General features: G+C 54.2%; 1 protein-coding gene across 1 annotated transcript in view; it reads left to right on the top strand.

The window, feature by feature from the left end:
• The first annotated feature begins 1,360 nt into the window (after positions 1-1,360).
• Positions 1,361-6,000, top strand: part of HDAC4 (histone deacetylase 4) — a 172,703-nt gene continuing 168,063 nt past the window's right edge. Inside the window, exon 1 of the mRNA XM_062506782.1 lies at positions 1,361-1,464. The gene's annotated coding sequence lies outside the window, so the exon portion shown is untranslated. The remainder of the gene's footprint in view (positions 1,465-6,000) is intronic.

Genomic DNA, 6,000 nt, shown 5'->3' with positions numbered 1-6,000 from the left:
CAAAGATTTTTGTAAGGGTGGCCTTTTCAAATGAAAACATAGGTGGTAAATAACTCCAAAAAGGAGAAGAGAAAAGGAGCAGTCTTTCTACACTACCACATATAAGCAGAATTTGAGAGAGGGACAAAAATCCAGTTTTCTCAAAATTCCAAAGTTAGCAATTCCCATCAGGTCCCAGAATTTATGTAAATCCAGATGGCTGAACGACATGAGGGTTTTGTGTTTTTTTTTTTTTTTCTTTTTTGCTTCAAGGGAAATCTGGAAGTTTTAAAAACAATTTAGCAAGAGCCAATTAATCAAACTCACCAGAAGTGTGCTGGGATGGCTGCCTGCAAATAAGGAATGTCATGTTTCAGCTTGCCTTAGGCAAGGATGGGAAGAAACTCCTTGGAAGCTGAGCAGGAAATCTCCTTTCCACTGTCCCAGGGTGCTCCAAGCCCCAATGTCCAACCTGGCCTTGGACACTTCCAGGGATCCAGGGGTGGCCACAGCTTCTCTGGGAAACAGAAATAATAGAATAATACATCACCGGTGGGATGTTCCCATCAGATCGCGTCCTACAGGACGAGCTTCCTTGCATCCAATACTGCTATATTTTCCTTCCTATCATCTGGAATGTTTGGGAGTAGGGCTCGGGGTGTTTTGGGTACTGTGTGAATCAACAGAACACGGGCGAAGTGACATATGCCAGTTCAATGGGGTAATTCTACACACATGTGAAAAATCAATTAAACGAACAGTCACTGTGAAAACGGGGTAGAGGGAAGCATGCCGGACAGCTCCTTTTAGAATAAAAATATTTTAAATATTTTACAATACATTTATTTTTAGTTCTTTATTTCCTCTCAGTAATTCAGACAAATACGTTGAACCATGCCCTGCCCTTTCTGCCGTTCACCCCTCGTTCCAGCTGTTTGCTGTTACAGGAGATACCCGACGGGCAACACAAAACGGCCCGCGAGGGAGCGGGATCACGGCTGCACAACACCGACGGGTAAAAAAAACCCCAAATTCCACGTTTTATTGCAATACCGTCTGTACGGAATGGATCGCAGCTGCTGTGGCCTTGGGGAGGAGGGATCAGAAACCCAGTCCCACGATCTCAATCCCCGATCAGGCCGCGGGCTCGGGGCCAACATGGCGGCCGCCGCACCACCCCCCGGTCGCCATGGCGACGGGCCGCGCGCCACGGGGAGTGGTCGGGGCGCGCGGGGAGGGGCCCTATTGGTCCCGGTCCCCTTCCCCCCCCCCCCCCCCCCCCCCCCCCCCCCCCGCAGCTATAAATAACCCGCGCCCGCTGATTGGCTGCGGGGAAAAAATGGTTGCATCACGTGGCACCCCAGCTTAAAAAAAATTTCCAAGATGGCGGAACCCGTCACGGGCTGAGTCCGTCGGTGGCGCGCGCCGCGCCCGGGGGGGGGGGTGCCATCGCCGCGCAGCGTCCCCGCCTCGCCCGCCGTCCAGGTCAGTACACGGCGCTCCGCCGCAGCCGAGCTGCGCCGCATCTGCCGCTGCTCCTGGGCTGCCCGCGGCGCGGGTCCTTTAAGGCCGCTCGCCTGCCCGCCCGGCGGGCTCACGGCGCGGTGGGGCCGCTCCCGGGCTGCGCCGCTCGCCGCTGCTCCGTGGCCAGTGACGGGCAGCTGGACAGACCAATCGGAGGCGCCCGCGCGGCTGTGGCGGGCGGATTTGAGCCGTGCGGTACCCTAGCCCGCGCGCTGATTGGGCGGCGCGCTGGGCGGGGCGGGGCCGCCGCGCGCCAGCCGTCCGGGCCGGGCGCGGCGGGAGGGGTGGGCGAGGCTGGGGGGGCGTGACGGGCAGCACCACTGCCCAATCAGCGCGCGGGACTCGGTTTTTTGTGAATGGGGCGGGCGGGGCCGCCGCTGCCTCCAGCTCCGCCCGGGCGGCCAGGGCTCCGCCTCGTCCCGTCCCCTCCACCCCCCCTCCCCCCCCTCACGGCGGCGGCGCTCGGTCCGTGCGGGGCTCGGCGGGGCGATGCGGGAGGTGGTGAGTTACCGGCGGGATTACCGAGCGGCGGGCCGCGGGCAGCGCCGCTCGGGGACCCGGCCCAGCGGCTCGGCGGAGCGGGCGCGGCCCTGCGGCGGGGGCGACGCCCGCGGCGGGGCCCTGCGGCGCCGGGCGGGCCGCGGCCCGGGGTCGCTTCTTCCATCCTCTCCTCTCCACGCCTTCTCTTGTACTTAGCCCGGGAATAACGCGGTACTTGAGGAAAGTTTGCGTCCTCTCGCTCCGCTCCCCGCGGTTGCCGGGCTCGGCCGAGGGCGCCGCGGCACCCACCTCCTCCTGGAAAAAAAAAAGCCCCAAAAATGGCTTTTTTTTTTTTTTTTTTTTTTTTTTTTTTTTTTTGTGCCCGGCAGGGGAGAAGACGGTGGCGCTCCCCTCGCTAGTGCGGCGCTCCCGGGGAGCCCGTCAGTGGCAGGTCTGAGGCCCCGGACTGCAGCCTTGCCGTCAGAACTCCGTTTTTGGGGGCTCGAGTGGGGGACAAACCACATGTGCCTCTGCGAAACCTCGAGCCTCGGCTTGCGCGGGGCGGAACGAAGCAGAAAAAGCCGAGGTTCAGGGCTGGCTGCGGGGCGCGGGGAGAGGAGGTGTTGCCCGGCAGCCGCTTGTGGGTTTTGCTGCAGGGATTTATCAGGGGAAGATGCTGCGCGATTCCGGCGCTCCCCCAGAATGTTGCCCGCTGCCCCAGAGGTGCTCTCCGTTTGTGACGGCCCGGCGGAGCAGATGGATTTACATAACAATAATTTGACGCTGTCAGTGCTGGGCGCTGGGCAGCGGCTGGAGGGGAAGGGAACCTGCCCTTCGCTCGAAGCATTTGCGTAATTGTGTTGTGCGCCCACTCCGCGGCAGGGGAGGGGGCAGGTTTTGGTGGGTTTCTGCCTGTCGATCGGCTGTTTTGGCAGTTTTGCATAAATCAGGCTCGTCGCCGCTAACGCCCGTACGAGCGGATTTCGTGTACCAGCCTTGCCTCATATTCCGGGCTGGATCACAGCTCTGGAAACGCTCCTGAGGAGTGGGGATCTGTGTCGGGAAGGTGTGGGTGGATTCAGGGTGTGAAAATGCCTTGTAAAATCCTGGGATGGGGCGTGCTGCGAGGCACTGGCTCTCTACTGCTTCTCTTGCCCGCTTCTTTCCCACCAGGCAGCTCGGTGCTGTGCTCCTTTCCCACAGCTGCATCCCCTTGTCCTCACAACGCTGGTTTGAGGCCGGGGAGATGGAGCAAGAATTATTTTGGCCCCGGGAGCCACAGCGAGTGAATAATTCCCTGGCCGTGGCATTTTGATTTACTGGTATGCCCTGCCAATAAATGGGACGCGTGCTGCATTTATTCCTGTCCTCAAAGTGCTTCGCTCATTGCCAAATATACCTGGAGTTAATGATCTGAATTGTGCTTTTTTTTTTTTTTTTTTTTTTTTTTTTTTTTTTTTGTGGTTGTTGTAACTGCAACATTTTTAAAAGCTAAGGAGCTCTGAAGTTTATGTAATAATCTGGTTCTTGGCAGGGTTTCTTGGGGGGGTTTGTTGTTTTTGTTTTTGGTTTTTTTTTTTTCTGTGTGTGTAATGCAGTGGGTCGCGGTACTGAATTTTAATAATTTCTGATGTTTCCAGCACCACTGTTGGGAGTTCTCAGCCTAAAAAGCTGCCGCCGTTGCTGTTGCTCTGCAGCCTCGCTGGAAGAGTTGAGGGCATTGAATTAAAGAAAGCTCAGCTGCTTGTATACAAATATGCAGCAATTACAAGGCAACAAAGTTATTGCAGAACCCTGCTGTCACCATGGCAACGTGCGCACTCAATTACATTTGGAAATGTAAAATGCCACCCAGTTAGAAAGAGTAAGTTTTAGTGACTGCAGATTTTCTGGGTAAAGTGAAATGTGAAAGATGCAGCTTTCCAGGATTCTCTGCTTTTTCCCTCTGTCCTTGGATGGCATGTTTGAGCATATGCATCTGACAGATTCCCAATGTTGATATTAAGCTGTGCCCTTGGTGGTCTAAACTTAGGGAAAAAACATTTTTAAATCTTCACAATTTTAACTTTTCCACCCTGTTCTTTTTGTTTGTTTGTTTTACTTCAGGACTTAGCTTTAGAAAGGAGACATATTAGAGAAAGCATTTTGAAAATCAGCTCAGAACACCAGAAGAATTTGTCATTTGCTCAGCAGGATGGAGGTGTGGAAGAAAGGCACACGGATGGCATGAAAAATGGTCCTGGGTGTGGGGTGCAGGTGAACTCCATAGTGGAAATTAGTTTCGCTTTCTTGCTCGCCTTTTGATGGTGAGTTACCAGGAAAACAAAGAAAGGCCAGGTTGGAGAGGGCTTGGAGCAACCTGGGATAGGGGAGGATGCCTCTGCCCATGGCAGAGGGGTGGAACTGGATGGGCTTTAAGGTCCCTTTTACTCAAACCATTCCAAGAGTAGGTGAAAACAGTAAGAGTAGCTTCTTGCATAATCTTTGGCTGGTGAAGATGCAACTCTCTGTTGTGCGTATGTTTCACAAGCAATGTCCCAGAAAATGCAGAAGAGATAAAAAACAGCAGTGCAGTTAACAGCAGGAAAAGGTAAATACAAGAATGAGGGTTTTTTCTTAACCTAGTAGCAATGTGTTTACGGACACCTGGAGATCAGTGATCTCTTGAAGAAGCTACCTGCTAGCTGGAGCTGATAGGAGGTATTTAGATAGGTGCAAATGACAGTGGGTTGTCTTGAACAAACATGTTTTGCCCAAATCTTTAAGGGCTTGAACTCCAGACTACCTCCTGACCCCTTAGAGCATCTGTAGTGGGAAGGCTTGCAAGTGCCATGGGCCTGTGTTAGCTGAGGAATGGTTTTGGGTGGAGGTTTTGCCAATCTGTCAGGTTGTTCTGCTTTCAGCGCCATCCCGTGAGGTGCTAGCCTTGTGGTTTGCCCACTGCTGGAGAGCAGCAGCCTGAGCAGAGTGACTGCAGCCCCCATGGTCGGTGCCTGTTCTTTTCCTGGACATAAAATCATGGGATGGTTTGGGTTGGGAGGGATCTTAGAGCCCATCCAGTGCCACCCCTGCCATGGGCAGGAACACCTTCCACTGTCCCAGGCTGCTCCAAGCCCAACCTGGCCTTGGACAATTCCAGGGATCCAGGGGCAGCCACAGCTTCTCTGGGTACCCTGTGCCAGGGCCTGTCCACCCTCCCAGGGAACAATTTCTTCCCAATATCCCATCCATCTCTGCCCTCTGGCAGTGGGAAGCCATTCCCTGTGTCCTGTCCTTTCATGTCTTGTCCCCAGTCCCTCTCTGGCTCTCCTGGATCCCCTTTAGGCCCTGGGAGGGGCTCTGAGCACTCCCCAGACACATCAAACCTCACCTTATTCCACCCCCTGCCATGGGCAGGAACACCTTCCACTATCCCAGGGTGCTCCAAGCCCCAGTGTCCAGCCTGGCCTTGGACACTTCCAGGGATCTAGGGGCAGCCACAGCTTCTCTGGGTACCCTGTGCCAGCCCTGCCCACCCTCACCCTCAATGCTTTGAGGATTCCTTCCTCCCATGGGTAGAGGTAGAAGCGCAGGAGCTGCCTGTTCATAGCCTGCTGAAAAGCTGGAGTTGAGTCTTCAACCTTAGATCCCCTGTTGGACCGCAGAGATGAGGAGCAGGACTTGTTCAAAACAAAGGTTAAAATTGCCAGTGGGTTTAGCTCAGTTTGCCCTCTTTATCTCTCTCTCAAATGTTTTGTGCTTTCTGGGGAATAGACCTTTTAAAGCCAGCTTAAGGTGTATCTGTGATTCAGAAACTTGCTGCAGTGCCTGAAACTTGTCCGCGAGGTTCATTTGCAGGTTTCAAATCAGGGGAAACTGCAGACTTTCTATGCCTGAAGTGCCCAGATACATTGCAAGCAAAGTGTTGAGACTAAAAACTTGCCCATAAATATGTAAGATGGGATAAATCTAATATTTCAGGAGAGTTTTCCTTCATCTTCTCTTGTTTTCCTCATGCTGGTATGCCAGGCTGTGCCT

The sequence above is a fragment of the Cinclus cinclus genome, chromosome 21 (genome assembly GCF_963662255.1).
Source record: "Cinclus cinclus chromosome 21, bCinCin1.1, whole genome shotgun sequence".
Classification (NCBI taxonomy): Eukaryota; Metazoa; Chordata; class Aves; order Passeriformes; family Cinclidae; genus Cinclus; species Cinclus cinclus.
The sequence above is the reverse complement of the archived record's forward strand: the minus strand, read 5'-3'. Positions and strand labels throughout refer to the sequence as shown.